This window comes from Orcinus orca, chromosome 6, assembly GCF_937001465.1.
Source record: "Orcinus orca chromosome 6, mOrcOrc1.1, whole genome shotgun sequence".
Lineage (NCBI taxonomy): Eukaryota > Metazoa > Chordata > Mammalia > Artiodactyla > Delphinidae > Orcinus > Orcinus orca.
In genome coordinates this window covers 116,138,505-116,155,356 of record NC_064564.1, presented here as the reverse complement: position 1 = coordinate 116,155,356, position 16,852 = coordinate 116,138,505, and the positions used below count along the sequence as shown (strand labels likewise).

Here is a 16,852-nt window from a genome sequence, read left to right as displayed (position 1 = left end):
ATAATTTTTTTTTAGTTACATCGTTTTTATATTCTGACAAAAGCATTTTTTTTCCTTAGAACTAATTTCAAGGAGTAGTTTATACTTTTCTCCCTCCCCTCCCCCTCCCCTCCCCTCCCCTCCCCTCCCCTCCCCTCCTCTCCCCTCCCCTCCCCTCCCCTCCCCTCCCCTCCCCTTCCCTCCCCTTCCCTCCCCTTCCCTCCCTCCCCTCCCCTCCCCTCCCTCCCCTCCCCTCCCCCCTCCCCTCCCCTCCCCTCCCCTCCCCTCCCCTCCCCTCCCCTCCCCTCCCCTCCCCTTCCCTCCCCTCCCCTCCCCTTCCCTCCCCTCCCCTCCCCTCCCCTCTTCGTTTCTCCCCCCTCCCTCCTTCCCTTCCTTCCCCCCTTTCCTTTTTTACAAATACCATTTACTAGGTATATGTTGTTTCTTTAGTTTATTTACCTATTGGTTCAAGACAGTTGCTCCCAGAGGCAGTGGGACACTTGTTACATGAATGTGTGTTTAGGGCTAAGTGGTAATTGATAGTGTCCCTCAGATTCCCTAAAACTTTTGAGTCTAACTTAAGGATAACCTAGTTAGGCATCCCAGAACCGCCCCCACCACCCCCCTCGATGCTAATATGCCAATAATTCCTGGGGTCTGTCATTTCTAATGGTGCCTTGGAAGCCCATGATGCAGACCTCTAGTTTCCCTCAACACGTCTCAATTGCGTTTATCCCCCCAAACTTGGGAAGCACATTCCACCAACTCTACCAGGTATATTTCATTAGGCTAGCATTTATAATAGTGAATTTAAATGTTGGAGAAAGCTATTTGAACTCCAAAGGAGTTTCATTGGATTTTAGCTTTAAATATTATTAATTGATTTATGAAATTAATGTCTGGTGGAAACCTGTGGTACTTGCCTTTTTGAGGCGGGGTAAAACTGTTTTCAGAATTCAGAAAAAGGGGTTGAGTAAATGCACAGTTACCTTAAAAAGCAGTAGTAAAACCACAACTATCTTTTTTGTGTGTGTGGCTTAATTCAGTTCTATTCAATGGCGAAAGTGTTGGGTCTGTTTCCAGGGTACCTGAGTTCCAGGCTTCTTGTCTTATACCTGCTCCCAATTTGGTAGCTCTCTGCTCCATCACTTATCTTCATTTTTGTAGCAGATACAAGAATTGTATTGATCAAACACTGTGTGAAAGATGACCCCGAATTGAAAGCTCCGCAGTGAGCCGCCCGCCCCACCCCCCCTACACACAAAACGCCGCCTGCACGCTCTTCCCGACGCGCTGCCCATCCCGCCTCCCGCCTCCCAGTCGGGCCCCGCCCACCTCCCCCTGCTCTCACCTCTGTTGCCGGAATTCTTGCTGCAGCCACCTAGCTGATCCCCTGGTCTCCTTGTTTCTGGACGCTCTGCCTCCATTCCATCTTCCATACTTAGTGCTCATTCCAAAGGACAGGTCTCCCCAAGCCAGTCTCCTACTCCTTTGCTTGCAGGGTAAAGCCCTCCTCCTTAGGGAGGTGTATGTGGGCGGTCTTTAGAACCCGGCCTCGGTTTTCCTTTCCAACCTCTTCCCCTCTTATTACCTCCCACCACCACCTGGGTACCCTCTCGTGTTTCTCAGTGGAGGCACTCCTGGCATTTTGAATGGGACAGTCTCTCCTTGTATGGAGCTGGTGGTGTCTTGCAGAAGGATTAGCATCCCTGACCCCAGAATGCTAAATGCCAGTGGCTCTCCACCCTCAATACCTCCTCGTTTCCAGGGGCTCCTTAGAAACCACAAGATTCCCCAAACACTCCGTGCCCGTTTGCTTCTGTGCTTTGTGCCTGCTTTGCCCTCTGTGGTGTCCTTGTCCAGCTCCTGCCCCTTCTGGCAAAACTGCTGCGCCTTCTTTGAGATTGGGGTCTAATGTTACCTTTCAAGAAGCCCACCCTTACTTCTTCAGGCCGAGATAGTTCCATCCTTTGTGCTCCTGAAGTCCTGTTTATGCCTGTGTTAAAAAGAGTGCAGCAGTGTGCTGGACTGATCTTAAGTGGATCACTTTGCTTTAAGATGCATTTAACAGTACCTATAATCATGTACCACTGTGCACAAAACCTTTATGAAGAGCCTAAGGGGAAGTGCGCCACCCGGCCAGGTACCTGTGAGGATCTATGGTGATCCACCCCCGTGCGTAGCACTGCGTAGCCCTTGGTACTAGACACGGGGGACTTTACAAAGGAGAAGCGTTCTCTTGGTGCTTCATAATTTCCATAGGCAAAGAGACAATGTAAATTGTTGTTGTTGGGCTTCCCTGGTGGCACAGTGGTTAAGAATCCACCTGCCAATGCAGGGGACACGGGTTCGAGCCCTGGTCTGGGAAGTTCCCACATGCCGCGGAGCAACTAAGCCCGTGCGCCACAACTACTGAGCCTGTGCTCTAGAGCCTGCGAGCCACAACTACTGAGTCCATGTGCCACAACTACTGAAGCCCATGCGCGTAGAGCCCGTGCTCTGCAACAAGAGAAGCCACTGCAACGAGAAGCCCGCGCACCACAAGAAAGAGTAGCCCCCGCTCACCGCAACTAGAGGAAGCCTGCGTGCAGCAGCAAAGACCCAATGCAGCCAAAAATAAATAAATAAATAAAATTATAAATAAATAAATTGTCATTGTTGGTCTTGTTATTAGAAGAACAGTAATACTGATCAGTAGATTCTTTGACGCCCTGGCACTTGTCTCAGAGCTTAGATTTGACCAAATGGAGCCATTTCTCTCAATACCCCCTGCAATCAATAATGTGAAGCAAAAATGATGTTACTCTTCCCGAATCATAATCTTTGTTCTGAAGAGTTATTAACACAGGAGTCCAAGCTGCTATTTTCTTTAGACAGTCGGGTTGTCCTGCTTCAGATTTATACACAGCAGTTGAATCTCATTAGCCCAGATTTACACGGCATAGACCAAGCGTGCAAATAATCGAAACTTTCCAGAGCTGCATTAAATCTTCAGCTGATTTTAAAAGCAGTTTATCTTGGTATTTTACTTTGTTCCCTAATCCCAATCTATGCAGTTGATTTTTCCTCCATTTAATCTTTTCATTGTGTCTGTGCATTGAGACAAAACAGTTGCTCGATTCTGATAAAAGTGACATACACAATCCATTTCGGTTGGCAATTGAATTAAAAGATGAGCATGAGTTTATACTAATGTGGTCTATAGTGTTATTAATTATGTAAATTATATTGACTTTTAATTAAAATTAATTTAACTGGTGGTGCTGTATGTAGTTACAGGAGTAGTGATTGACGTCATTCTCATCACCATCATAATCAACCCAGCTCCTAAGCAGACCTGGAGCCAGACGGCTAGGGTTCAGTGCCTTGCTTGGCCGATTCTAGCCATGTGATGTTGGGTCGTCACTGAATGTCTCTGTGGCGTCATTTCCTCCCCGTGTAAAATGGAGCTCTCTCGTGGGGTTGTTGTGGAGATCACCTGGTTACTTAATCCTTGGAGCCGGGCCAGCCGCTGGTGAGCTCAGACGGCCAGGATGGGGGCAGGGCGTGGAGGGGGGGGGGATGGCAGTGATTTCTGCTAGACATTTGTTGAAGATCATGAAATTGTGTGGGCCTTGTTCATGGCTTAATAACCATGTTGACTGTTGATCATAAACGTGGTGAACATAAGAAAAATGTCTTTGTCTCTGTTCAAAAACCCTTTGCAATAATGTGGGGCCTGTTTCTTAAACATAGATGAGAATTCCCACCGTCCTTTTTCTCCTCGTTCTTGAACTATGTTTTTCAATATGCATAGTTAAAATTTCATGGTGACTGTCTCTGTGTCTGCTTGTAAGGTGACTACTCGGTGATCATGCTTATCGTATAGGGCGTCCGTTATTCCTCCATTTTGTTCAACTACAGAGACGTGAGGATTGTCAAACAGAATTTTGAGGTAGGGGCTTTGTTGGGTTTTGCCTTAAAGTGAACATTCATAATATTAGCTGCGACTTATTCAGGAGCTTCCCCCACTCCCCTGGCTGTTCCTTCTCAGTCTTCTCTATAGATTCCTCCTCCTCTTCCCAGAACATTGGCGTGTCCCGAGCTCAGTTCTTGGGTCTGGTCCCTTCTCTGTCCGTACTCCCTAGGTGATCTCATCCATCCCAGGATTTTAAATATGTTTTAAACAGTTGCTGCTGAAGCCCAGGTTTACATCCTCACCCAGGTCTCTCCCCAGACTTCAGGCCCAGGTGCCGGTTGACGTTGCCACTTGCGCGTGGGCAGTGGTCCCCATGTTAGGAAATGACGACTCCATTCGTCCTGTTGCCAGACCAGAAGTCTTGGAGTGGCCTCTGCCTCTCCTTTCTCTCACAGCCAATCCATTGGTAAATTCTGCGGGTTCTTCCTTAGAAATACATCCAGAATCCTAGGGGAAGAGAATATAAAAAAGAATGTCTGTATGTGTATAACTGAGTCACTTTGCTGTGCAGCAGAGACCGGCACAACACTGTAAATCAGCTATACTCCAATTAAAAAAAAAAAAAGTCAAAAAAAAAAAAGAAGGAAAGAAATACATCCAGAATCTACTCACGTCTCACCAACTCCACTCGACACCCCAGTTCCAGCTGCTGTCCCTTCTCACCTGGCTGATGGCAGCCTCCTGCCACCCTTGCACCTCTGTAGCCTTTCACACACTGTAATCACTTTGCAGCTAGAGCACTGCTTTTGAAATGTCACTCTTCTGCGTAGAAGACTCTACCAGCTTCCCATCGCACCTAGAGGTATCTTTACCACGATCTGTCAGACCCTACACGGTCCCCTTCCTCCCCGACCCCATCTCCCACCACTGCCCCCTGACTCAATCCACTCCGGCCACACTGACCTCCTCACTGCTCCCAGAGCACATCAGGCCTGCTCCGGCCTCGGGGTCTTGGCACCCACTGTGCCCTCTGCCCCTGGCTCTCTCCTTCGCTTCCTAAGAGCTTCTAGGTCTCCCCTGATGGCACTGTTTAAAATAGCACCCTACCCCACCCCTTGCCATTCTGTCCCTTACCCTGCTTTGTTTTTCTTTATAGCATTTTCACCATATGGCACGTTGCGTATTACCTTACTGTCAATTTCCACCCTCCACAAGGCGAGCTCTTTGAAGGCAGGGACTTTGTTTTGTTCACTGCTGTATCCGCAGTGCCTAGAACAGTGCCCAGCACATGCTGAGTGCCCCGTAAACATTTATTCAATGAACATATGTGCTGTTTGCAGTGTAATCTCCCATCAGCCCTCTGAGGTAGGTAAGGCACAGAGAGAGGCAGGATAAGTTGCCCTAAGCACATAGCAAATAAGTAACAAAGCTGAGGTTTAAACTCTGTCAGTTTGCCTCCCAAGTACACGTTCTTTCTGCGTTACGCGTGCCTTGTCATTTCTGGATGTTTCCAAACTGCTACCAGATCTCTAAGAATTTTATTGTGCCTTTGAAGACTTACCCTGCTGATTTTGTTCATGGTTGTCATCAAATCGTTTCTGAGTGTCTGGTTTCCACAGGGCTTGTGCCAGTCACGAAAGATAAAAGAAGTGTTCGTGCCTGTCCCCTGCCCTTCTACTCTCCTCCTGGAGCAAATGCCCCATGAAACTGTGCATTCCCCCAGGAAGATATGTCGTCCGGTTCTTTCGTGGTCCTTGTCAACTTTCCAGGCTTAGAACTGTGCCTGGCACAGAGGAGGTACTCCCTTCATAGCTATGGAACAAATGAATGAAGACAAGGGGCACAAGTAAGTGCTGTGAGAGTTCAAGTTCTTGGTTTTTGCTGTTTCATTCAACAGAGGCCGACCGAGCATCGCCCGAGTTAGGTGTCTCCCCAGCGTTCATAGAGTGGCTAGGCTCTGGTGCTTGTTGGGAATGTCAGTTCCGGCCCAGAGCCAATAGGGTGACCAGGGGTGGGGTGTCTGATCCAGATGGAGTTGTGGGGTCCACACCTTGAGAAACCCACCGCTGCCTAGTGAAAATACAGACCACAGGAGAGACTTCCAAACTGGACCATCGAGGAAGGGGTAAGGTTTCGGTAAGCCAACAGGAGGGCCTTCCAAGCAGGGAGAAAGAAAAGTGAAAGTTGAGACTTGTCTTTAGATCCTAGACAAGTATGCCCCTGCCACCATGAATATAGTATTTCTAATCATCGCTGCCACTTCACATGCCTGCCGTGTGCTTGGAACTCTGTTTGGGTCTTTAATACACCCCTGTTGATTTGATATTCACACCCACACAAGATGTTATCACCATCGTATAGACAGAACACTGAGGCTCAGAAGGGTAACTAACTCGCTCAAGGTCATGTGAAGTGATGGAGCTGGGATCTGAAGGGTGATCCAGGAAGCACCAAAGTCATGGTCTTTTCTGTCACCCTCTGCACTGTCCACTGACAAGATCTCATGGACTCAAAGGAGTACAAGAATCTCCTAGTACGTGTAGGTAACTGGGGGAAATGTACTGAAATGAGTCAAGTTTTCTTGAAAGCTCCTTAAAAGGATGATGGCTTTGATAACATTTAATCTTGGTAGGAAATGCTTTCCAAATACACTCCTGACTTTCCCAGTTCTGCTTTCTTCTCTCACACAGGCTTTATCAGATGATTGTTTTGTTGATAAATTGAGTGTGCAGTTGGGACTTACATGTAGATTGTACCTACCCTCAAAGGGAGAGTGGGTTTCATAGCTTCCATTCATTCTCATTAAAATCAGAACATTTGCATCTTCAGTTTTACATCTTGTTCCAGGAATTTTAAGCAGTCTGATTGTATGGAAGTGGGTCGTATTAATTGCAAATGGGCTAGACATCTGCTCACTAACATGGAATGAATTTTTTTAGCTCTATTTTGTTTTTAAATATGATCTACCAGAGTGATTAAGTGAGGGCTGTCGGTACTGCTGTTACAAGAGTAGGATTTTCAGAGACTTATAATGTAACCCTAAAAATGAATTTGAGTGAATCTTTGAAAGTGCTTGAACTGGGAGCAGTTAAACATCTTAGGGTTGATAAATTTTTATCCACAGTCTGTCAGGGAGCTGTTTTCCATCATCGGACACTCTGTTGGTCTGGTGCGCAGTGAGCCCAGGTCCTGTGGGTTCCAGGCTCTGGGGTCTGCGATGCCTTGCTGTTTCTACCTGCAGGGAGGGAGGCAGGCAGGGAGTGAGCTGAGGTGTAGTATCAAACTGGAGGAACAGGATCCAGGCTGCTGGGGACTGGCTGAATAGGCAGGGTATTTCTTTTCTGGTAGTAATATAACAGTGTTTCCCAACGTGGACTTCTTGCAACACGAATTCTTAAGGAGGGTGATGTGCACAGTAAGTTTCAGGAGCACTCACTGGTTAAACAAAGCTAGTTAAGCAGGTTCCTTCACTGCAGTCCTTTCCAGAGCCTTTAATATGCCCTCGTACACTGTGGATCTGCAAGAGGAGGTTGATGTCTACAGTTTCCCCGACATATTTGGCCACAGACCCCTTCTCATGGAATACAGTTTGGGAAATGTCGTGGAGAATATCCCAAGTATTTATTTTTAAATCAGGAACTGGGGAATCTGGTTGAGGCTGTCTTGGTCATGTAGCTGAATGTAGAGTCCCAGGTCCTCAGGGCAGTTGCCTCAGCCCTCTTGCTCCTCTGGACCTCTCAGGACCTGGCTTTCTTCAGAGTCGCAGTCCCCAGGCTAGTGGCACCACTGGCCCAGTTAGGAAGCAGGAGGGAAGCTGGGGCGTCTGTGCGTCCGTGCATGTCTGTGCTTGACAAAGAGGAAGATGATACATGACTTAGCAGCAGTGATCAGGGAAGGACAAATACAATATGTAAAAGGTGAAAAGAGTTCTGGAGCGAGTGACATTTTCCCTAAAGTAGTTTCCTGAGCCTGATCCAGCCAGTGCCTGCTACCTGGAGGGGTTCAGTCAATATTTGTTGAATGAATAAATTGTTGGTACTCCGAGGCCTTTGCAAAAAAGACGTCTAATGTTGCTACACCATCGTATTCTGCTTCAGTTCAGTTTAGTTGCCAAATGTATGTAATCCTTCACGCCTTCTAGAATCAAAGGTCAAAACACCAGAACTTTTCTTTTCCTGCACTTAACAGACGTCCCTTTCGTGCAGAAATCTCTGCTGGGTACTGCCTTGCCACAGAGCAAATGTTTCTGGGCGTTATTATTCTAGGGGTGGGAATGGATTTGAACTGATTGATCCAAACCTTTACTCTTTCTGTCTTGGAACCAGTGACAGAAAGCTGATAAATGTTGAGGGGTGATGTCTGCTACCTCCGAACTGAGCAAAGCTAGTCGACTCATGAGGGGCGAAGGCTGCAGTGTGAACCTATGACCCTGACCTCCTTAACTTCAGGCACCTGAAGCGCAGCCTCGTGACAGTGCTGTGACGCCCGTCTTACTGCCGAAATCCTCCTCCTGATGCTTAGCGGTGCTGTTTTCTCTCCTTCTGCAGAGCAGGGCTTGGTACCCAAAGGAAGGATCGCTTGCTCACCCTTAATATGGGGAGATTATTTAGAGCACTTAATTTGTGTTGACTCTTTATTGGTGCACGATTGCAATTAAGTTAGATTAATGAAAGGTAAATTCCAGTCTATACATGAAAAAAAAAATCTCTTGTAAAGATCCTAATTAGTATGTGTGTTTATTTAGCCTCTCATGGTTTAATTGCTTCCCATCTTGCTATTTACAAACAGGCATCATTAAAGAATAATGAGTGTGTGAAGAGCATTCATGCTAGCAACAGATGAGGTAACTGGCGTTTGGTGGGGAGAGGGACGGATGGATGGGAAGTCTGCTGGTTTGTAGTATTTTTGAATGAAGGAGAGTGCAAGACGGTCCTTTGAACCAGTCCACGAGGGGAGGACAGAGCAGACATCATGCCAGGCAGCAGCTTGTCCTTTAGCTGCAGAGACTTGGGCTGCTTTTCATTTGCTGCCGCAGTGCAGTCTGGAGAGGTGAACACACGCCCTCACACGGCTGTCTCGTGACCTTAGCCGACAGCATTCAGGTTGAAGCTTTCTTTTCAGCCTGGGTTGCAGGACATCTGCACCTCAAATCCATGAGCATTCCCTGGGACGCTGAAAAGGCCACCCAAAGTGGGCCTTTCCTCATACAGCTCAGCTCCAATCCCTTCAGCAGCCTTTTTTTTTTTTTTTTAATATCCAAATATAAAATCACTTGAGAAATAGGTTCATGATATTTCACTGGCATCCCTAATATTTCATTCCAATGTTACATAATTTGCAGTCGTTCCTCAAAGTTACAAAGCAGTTTTATCTTTTTAGATGGATGCTTGATTTATAGTCTATTCTAACCTGGTTTAGGGGTAGGAAAGCCGGGATTCCAGATGGGATAGCGATGAAGCTGAAGGAGGAGAGAACAACCTGGAAGAACCCAGTCGTCATAATGTCCTCATCATTTGTTGCATGAGTCTCTGATTCTTGGTGTAGAGTAAGCAATTCTCTAAAATCACTAAGGAGTAAGTGTGGGGGCAAAGGTGGTAAATCTGAGGAGGAAGCGACCTGTAGCCCTGGTTGCCTTTGCTAGTAGGAGTAGGTCTCGGAAAAATCTGCCTCAGTTTCCCCTTATGTTATGGTTATCGTTGCAAGCAGTTTTGGGAAGGTGTTCTATATAAATGCAAATTGCCACTATTCAAACTCTATCAAAGCCTTAGATCTCTCTAGGGATTCCTGGGTGAGTTGAAGTCCAGGGTTTAATTTATTTAAAATCAGGTTATAGGAATTCACAGTTTTCAGTACATTTTATGTTTTTCTTCAAAAGAACCTACAGTTTAATTTTAAGCTCCCCTAAACTGAAGCCCAAACCATGTAACGTTTTTCGGTGTTCTGAGACCTGCCTGTATTTAAGGACACAGCTAGCTGCATTATCAAACACAGAAGGACCCAGACAGGCTTGTTTGGTTGTGTCTTTTGTTGCTGTTAACTTGCAAGTGTTCCATTTTCAGCTCACAGAACTGTGGGGCATATTTTCCCATTCATATTAATTGGATTTTAAAGTGACCTTGGCCACGTATTGATTTGAATTAAAATTTTCTACATCAAGGTCAAGTTTGGCACATATCCTACAGTCGAAATATTAAAAAGCCAAGCGCTGCCTAACAGGGTATCGACAGAAGTGGAGGTGTAATGGGGTCACATGTGCCAGAGGGCACCGTGGTCCCAGTCTAATGCAGGTGGCAAGTGGCAGATCTATGTGGGGATCACCTTCACCTGGACTTGAATCGCCCGTCGATGGGATGGTTCCTGTTTAAGTCCACACACCCACCTTCTTCCGGGAAGAACACCCCTGAGCTCCTCAGAGCCCAGATGATGCTGCTCAGTTGTGTGGGTTTAGGGTGAGCTTTCAGGTCATCTGAATTCACCCAGACTGCCCTGAAAATGAGAGCCTGAGAAGATCATTCATAAACTTGAACTATCTAGCCCAGACCTCAGCCGTGAGTCCCAGTCTCCAAATTGCCCATTTAACATCTCTCCACTGAGACATTTCAGAAGTGTCTTAGACTTCATAAAAGAGAAGTGATTTTCCCTGCCCCCGTTTTACCCCTTTGCTTCCCCATCTTATCTCAGTAAATAGCAAAACCATCTAATTGGTGCTCAAGCCAGAAACCTACAAGCTGCCTTAGTTCCCCCCTTTCTCTCACTTCACAGCCCATCTGTCAGCAAATCCTGTCTTCAATTCCATCTTCGTTCTATCTGAAATCTACTGGCGTCTCACCTCCTCTGCCGCCACAGCCCCAGTCGAAGCTGTCATCGTCCTCTCGTGGTCTCCCTGTTTCTTCTCTTTATCTCTCCACCAAGCAGCCAAGGACATGTTTCTTTAAAGCACACATCAAACCTGTCATTTCTCTGCTGAAAACCCTGCAGCGGCTTCCACTTCACCCCGGATGCAGCTAACCTCTTGTCAGAGCCTCTGCCCTTCACGAGCACGCCAGCCTGCCCTTGCCCGGCGCCTGCCTCTCTCCTGCCCTCCCCACCGGCCTCCTCCTCCTCCTTTCTCGGGTCTTTCCCGCCCAGGCCTCTGCCAGGCTCCTCCCATGGCCGGCCGCTGCCTCAGCACCCTGCATGGCCTGGCTTCACCTTACATAATAGGTTTCTACCGCATGTGAACCTACCCCCTCACCCAGCTTTATTGCCTTCCTAGCCCCACACAGATGATATATTTTTGTTTCTCTATTGTCTGCTCACCCCCCCCACAAGAATGCACCCTTCTGAGATGTTTTGTTCACTGCTCCATCTCTAGTCCTTAGGCCGCTGCTTGGTACAATAGTGAGTGTCCAAGAAATACTGGAGTGCATTCAATGAACAAATGAATAATTGAATCATCTGATCTAAATGTCATTTTTTTCGCACATAGGTATTGCCTAAATAATCTCTCTTTGAGCTCTTCCCTTTTTGTTTATTTCCTTTAAAACTCTTGGCAAATTATACATTTTTATTTATATATTTATTTGTTGCCTGTCTCCTGCACCGGGACTGTTAGCTCTCTGAAGCTCTCTTTCATTTACCTCTGTGTACCTGACGCCTAGCCTGCACATGACATGCGTTGACAAGTACCTGCTGGGTGGACGGAGGGGGAGGACCGGAAAGCAAGCCGTCTGCAGCGCAAGGCAGCTCCAGGCTCCAGGGCATCCGTCTGTCCGTCTGTCTCCCCTCCTCCTTTCCCCAGCACTTCATTCCTCCGCCCTCTCTCGCTACATGGCCTCCCTCTCAGAGGAGTGCTATTTTCGGTTCCCAGTCTTCTCCATGTTCTCCAGGCCAGATTCTGGAAGGAGGCAGTTTACATGGTCTAGCCGGTATGGGGAGAACCTTCTGTACCAGACCCAGTTCCTACCCCTGGGCCAACTGGTTCTGCCCAGGAGAGAAAATAGCTGCTTTCCGGGCAGGAGGCATGTCCTGCAAGACGGGAACGTTGAGTGCGGTGGCTTCCTTGCTGCCGTGTTCAGGGCAGGGGACAAGTAAAGGGTGTGTGTGCTGACGGGGATTCCGCAGCACATCCCTTAGTAGAAACTTGACGTTTTCAGCATATTGGAGAAAACAATAGTCAGCTTCTCCTTTTGTCAGCTAACCCGTATCCCACTTCATTCTCCCAACATCTTTTTGGAATCTCGATGCCCTATTTTTGTACAGGCGTCGTATTCTCCTTTTTCCCAGAGGGGTTTATGTTATATATTTGAATGTATGTTTTATAAATGAAAATGAACTGAATTCTGTTTTGACGGTTTGGGGGATTTTTCATGACACTGCAAGGGAAACCCTGTAAGGTAGCCAGAAACCAAGGTCAGGAAGCACAGTTTTTCTCTGTTGTCTTTTTGCTTCTTTACATTGTGTGTGAATTTTGTTGTTGTTGAGGGGAACATGAAGCCAGCTGAGAGAGGATGGCTGTGAGGAAGTTGTTATTTATCGTATGAAATGGAAACTTATTTCTTAATCCGTCCCTGTCGTGAAAACGAACTTGGAGGGCTTCCCTGGTGGCACAGTGGTTGAGAGTCCGCCTGCCGATGCAGGGGACACGGGTTCGTGCCCCGGTCCGGGAAGATCCCACATGCCGCGGAGCGGCTGGGCCCGTGAGCCATGGCCGCTGAGCCCGCGCGTCCGGAGGCTGTGCTCCGCAACGGGAGAGGCCACAACAGTGAGAGGCCCACATACCGCAAAAAAAAATAAAGAAAAGAAAAGAAAACGAATTTGGAGAATGAGTAAGACCTCTCTGATGAAACTCCACTCCCACCAGGGCAGTTGTGACTTTTGAAGAGAGGAACGGGTTCAGGAAGATCAGAAGTGCCCAGATTGTTAACTCTGATGGCTCCTTAGGAAATGATGCAAAGGTACTCATCAAGGGCATAAGCCACCTAAAGAAAAATGAACCTATCTTATCAGGCAGCGTCCTTCGTAACTGTTAGAAAGGATTACCGCAGTGGTACAGCAGTTGCTACCACGTAGCAAGTGACAGTAGTGACTCCCCTGGACACTTAATAGCAGTGGTTGCCCAGTCCTTATAAAGGGTTCCATCTTAGAGACGAGGAAGCCAGAGCTCACGTGAGTTGGTTTCCCCAGAGCCACGCTGCTTTGTACATGGCAGAGGCAGAATTTGAACTTGGGTCTCTCAGGCTCCCGAGCCCTGGCCCTCCCCCCCTCCCCATGCTGCCTGTGCCCCATGACAAGGACAAGGAGGGAGTCACCCAGCATGACCACGGGTGGCGAGAGCGTACTGGCCATGTTTGAATCACAGTGCTAAGCCCTTCACGAGTCTGGTGTCATTTCCTCCCCACAGCAGCCTTATGCTGGGTCCTACAGGCAAGAGAGCCGGGGCTTAATAGGCCAGGTAACTTGCCGCAAGTCACAGAGCCAGGAGGGGGCAGAGCTGAGATCTAAACTCAGGTCTTTGCTTCCCCCAGAGTCCTTACATGTAACTCCCGTGCTTGCTTGCCTTGCTGGCAAGTTGATTTTCTAACTTGTTGGTAGCAGAACCTGAAGTCAGCTTATCTGCCGTACTTTAGGTCTTTGTCAAAAGGGAAGATATAATTCACATCTTGAGGCTGTAACAACTTCACGTCTCAAATCTAGCCCATCCATGGGAGTCGCTTTCCAGTTTGATTTTCTCTTTCTTGTATCACACTACGTTGCATTGCATTTTATCAGCAGAGGCGTAACTGAGCCACCCCATTGAGCAAAAAACAGGTGACCTTCAGCGTAGAGGAATTTCAGTTTTATCTTTGATGCTCCCTCCGTCTGACCTCTTGGTTTCCAAGTCACGCAGCCCATTTTCTTGTTACGACTGGGTTACTGCCCAGCTCCTCGCACCAGTGACCTCCTCTTCCAGCCATGACAGCGAGTTTATCTTCGCTCCCTCAGCTTGGCCAGCGTTTCAGCCTTTCAGGGTTGGTCTGTCTCCGTTTTCTCTTGGCTATTTCCAGTTTTACAGTTTTCCTAGAAAGAAGCAGCAGCCGGGTTCCCTCTGAACCTCTAGGCCCCAGTCCTTGCTGCTGCAGCTCTGAGAGGCCTGCTGTCAGGAGAACAATTCCGCCCAGCACGATTCTGTCAGGGCTGCACATACCTAACAGCTGTGCAGAATTCAGAGCGCTCACTTAAAAAAAAAAAAAAAACCACTAAAAAGACAAAGCAAGTGTGTTAGTGGCATCTTATAGATGAGGTCAAGAGTGTGAGTATAAAGCCATTTGGGAGGGAAGCCAGGAGCCTTGTGAAGCACGGTTTTGAGCCACTTACCAGAGTTCCAGAAAGTATGGCCGGCGGTTTGAGGATTAGATGGTCCAAGGCTCTGTGGTCGCCGTGTCTTGTGATTTAGAGACGCTGCTGCGGGCTCACGGACCGGGCATGAGAAGGGGAAACAGCAAGAGGCAGGCGCCTGGCCCTGTGCAGAACAGTAGTGACCTTGCCCTCGAAGCTGTGCTAAACCTCAGCTTCCTTCTATTCAGAGTGAGACTGAGACACCTACCTGCCTGGGCTGTACTGCAGGGCTCTTAGGTAGAGGAGGAAACTACAGCCCTGTGGGCACGCCCCAGTCCTTGTCATAGAGCCGAGGGGGTGTCCGCGTTATTCGGGGGAAGACCCCCCAGGCGTCAGGGAAAAGCTTGGGGGAACGTGTTTTCCAGGTCACATCTAAGAACATCTCTTGGAGGAATGTTTCATGGGACATCGTCTGGGGAGTGCGCGTCTATACAGCCAACTCCACCTTTCAAAACGTGGGGTAAAACGGACAGGCGCCCAACCAAGCCTGTTCCGACAGCTCAGCGACGCAGCACTCTTCTCCCCAAAACTTCTCAGGTACACGGTGAGCCCCATATGGTAAAGCGCCGTGTACCACCCTCCAGTTAGTTCAGGCATATGTCAGTTGTATCACCTCCTTCAAGGTAGGAGCCGTATTTGATACTTCTTAACCTCTCTAGGCTTCAGTTTACCCCTTAGAAAATGGAGGAGTTGGAGAAAATGACTTTTTAAAACTTGCCAGCTCTGAAGTTACATGATCCTCTGAAGTAGTGCCCTTGCCCAGTGCTTCACGTAACACATACGCTTATATATTCAATAAATAAGTGCTTACTGGGATCATCCACTTTATCCTCATCTTTCTTTGTCATTAGTACAGAGAGGAAGGTTCTTGGTTCTGTACTGAAGAGAAACTGTTCCTGAACCTCCTATAGGTGCCTGTCTGCCCCTCTCTCCCTCACTCCCCACCCCTTTCTAACTACACTTTGAAAAACATCATTTCAAGTACAGCAGGCCCCTTAAGGACACCTACACAGTAAACTTTTACCTTGTTTGTACCTGGAAAATAACATTTGTGGACACGTGTATATATGGTTGGCTTCTTTTTTTTTTTTTTTAACTGTATCCCTGCCCCAGAAGCAGAGCTCATCCATGCAGCCTTTGTCTGAGTGACAGATAGTGTGCTCCCCACTTCACCTCCCACACACGTGCTTTACGCCGGGCCAGGGGGTGCTGTGTCCAGTCCAGGTTCCTCGTGCAGATAAGCCTTTGGTCAGCTCGCCTCCGCTGCATCCTAGACACAGCTATTGCTCAGGCTCAGGGTGCCTTCTCCCTGCACAAGCCCAGGGGAGTGAGGTTGCAAGCGGTCAGCTTCTCCCACCTTCCAAGCTCACCTGGTCTGCCAGTGTAAATAACGTCTCAACTACCAGATTTGTCACGTTTGCGTTGGATAGCAGTCAGCAGCAGAGCAGAATGAAATACGTTTGCTATTCTCCTCCACTTGCCTCCCACTTTGCGACTTGCCTCGCCGTAGTGAACTAGAAATTCTCCCAATGCCATACAGCTTGGTAGGCGACTGCCGTAGAACAGATAGAGAAGACCGCTGACGCAGCCCCCACAAGGGGATGGGCTGTGACAGCATCTCTAAGGGCACTTCCTGAAAGGGTGACGGCCGGCTGGGTGGTCCAGCCCAGCGGCTTCCTTTCCAAGCGCTCCTTGGTCCCCGTTGGGGAAGCACAGTGCACCCCTAGACTCTTCACAACTTGCCATCTGAACACACGGGGACAGACACAGAGGTAGTGAGTGACCTGCTCAGTGTAGAAGGGTTACCTTGACAACGGCAAGCCCACTTCGGTACCAGATGCGTTAGCTTTATTTGTGGGATCCCGTAGCAGTTGCCAAACACCGACCTGTGGTCCCGTCTCTGGGCGTTTTGCTCCGGCCATGGCCAGCATTGGCTAGTTTGTAGAACGGTGCTGGTGGTCTGTATATGGTGCACCGCCGGATCAGTCTACCTAAACTCCAAGGTCACTGCAACCTGCTGCATCCAGATACGTTAGGAACTGGCACAGTCCAGATACATAAGGATCTGAATCACTATAGGGTGACGTGCGAGCTGGGAAGAGCACACGTGAAGCTCCATCTTGAGGGCAGGGCTCGAAGGGCTCACAGGACCCTCTCCACCGCACCACCTCTGAGGAGAACGAAGGCTGATGGCCCGCGGCCGCGTGTCTCCCACGGATCGTCGTCGCACTTCATTCCTCAGCGGGCGCCTCCGCGTCTTGCGGCTGTGCGAGCAGGCACGAGAGGTGGCCCGACTTGCCCTTGGTCACCCTGCCTGTAAGGGACAGGTGTGGCACAGAGTCCCAGTGCGCTTGACCTTCACAGTAAATGGCCTCTTCTGGGAGTCCGCAAGATCAGCCTACGTGGCAGCTTCGTGCCCTCCCCACACCGCCTGCACCCCAGGCTCGCAGACTCTCAGCAGTCATTCAACAGGAACACATTTTTGTTCATACTTCAGGGCCTGCACAACTGTCACCCACTCTCTGCAGTGTCCCTTTAGCCCCAGGTGTGACAGCAGAAAGGCAAATTAGCATAGGCGGCAATTTCACTGGACCGGAGGCAGCAGCCCTTCCGGTTCCA

At 48.6% G+C, this 16,852-nt stretch overlaps 1 protein-coding gene and 1 long non-coding RNA gene across 2 annotated transcripts in view; one reads left to right on the top strand and one right to left on the bottom strand.

The window, feature by feature from the left end:
• MED27 (mediator complex subunit 27) overlaps nucleotides 1-16,852 on the top strand; it is a 197,517-nt gene that overhangs the window by 146,599 nt on the left and 34,066 nt on the right. The window lies entirely within an intron of this gene.
• LOC125964822 (uncharacterized) lies at nucleotides 359-11,106 on the bottom strand. Its single transcript, XR_007478088.1, has 4 exons — nucleotides 10,707-11,106; nucleotides 5,439-7,718; nucleotides 1,331-4,384; nucleotides 359-1,132 (listed from the first exon to the last, which is right to left on the bottom strand). It is a non-coding gene; the product is annotated as an uncharacterized LOC125964822 (long non-coding RNA).